This window comes from Plectropomus leopardus, unplaced genomic scaffold, assembly GCF_008729295.1.
Source record: "Plectropomus leopardus isolate mb unplaced genomic scaffold, YSFRI_Pleo_2.0 unplaced_scaffold94253, whole genome shotgun sequence".
In the NCBI taxonomy this organism is placed as follows: domain Eukaryota; kingdom Metazoa; phylum Chordata; class Actinopteri; order Perciformes; family Serranidae; genus Plectropomus; species Plectropomus leopardus.
Genome location: NW_024703954.1, coordinates 1 through 935, shown reverse-complemented (window position 1 = coordinate 935; position 935 = coordinate 1). Strand labels below are relative to the sequence as shown.

General features: G+C 36.0%; 1 long non-coding RNA gene across 1 annotated transcript; it reads left to right on the top strand.

The window, feature by feature from the left end:
* The first annotated feature begins 102 nt into the window (after window positions 1-102).
* Window positions 103-929, top strand: LOC121940803. Its single transcript, XR_006105695.1, has 3 exons — window positions 103-206; window positions 303-334; window positions 443-929. It is a non-coding gene; the product is annotated as an uncharacterized LOC121940803 (long non-coding RNA).
* Window positions 930-935: the final 6 nt, after the last annotated feature.

Here is a 935-nt window from a genome sequence, read left to right as displayed (position 1 = left end):
ATGTGACGATAAGAAAATGTGCAACATAGTTATTTTGTTCTGCAGGGGATTCAAATTGTTCTTATTTACTAACATGTTTTTTTTTTCTTAACCATGTTCAACAGATCCAACAGGCTGGTCTCCTCTGAGCTACGTCATGCTGACTCTGCGTATCGCAGGACTGATCCTGATGATCATAATCACCGTTCTTGTCATCAGAATTACATGTGAGGAAATTCAGATCATAATTTGGTAAAATTGCTTAATATAAATCATACATTTTTATTTCTAATGCTGCTTTTTCATTTTATTTTTTCCCTCAGGGAACACAAAAGCGCTGCATGTCGACAGCAATGTGAGTTTTTAAAAATGTTACCTCTGTGACCACAGAGGCTGCAGAATCTCTGGTTTGTTCCCTTGAAACATTTTTTCATAATCTCATGTGTTGTGTCTCATTTTCCAGGTGAATAATGATGGCGATGTCCAGTATGAAAATGTAGAAGGACGTCCTGCTGATGCGAGACTGCACTGATCAACAACTTTCACACCAACTTCAGATCATCAGAGAGTCAAATATCATCAGTCATTTTTACACTTGTGACAGAAGCTTTCAGTTAAAATCATTGTTGCTTATTTAGGATACATTTGCTTTTTTTATTCTCTGATCTTCATATTCATCAGATGACATGTTCACAAGTTACCTGTAGTCCATTGAGAAAGAAACTATGACCCAATTTTGGACCACAACCCATCAGTTGGGAGCCACTACTTCGAATGATTGTACTGTTGTTCTCCATTTGATTCCTGTTGAACTGAACACTTTATTTCATTATTATTATTTGAACTCATATCTGTTTTTTTTAAAAGTTTGATGTCAGTTCTTTTAACCATCAGTATTTTTGTTTAGCCTGAGTGTGTCTGACTTATTATGCAGTTGAAGGTATACAGCAGCTCCG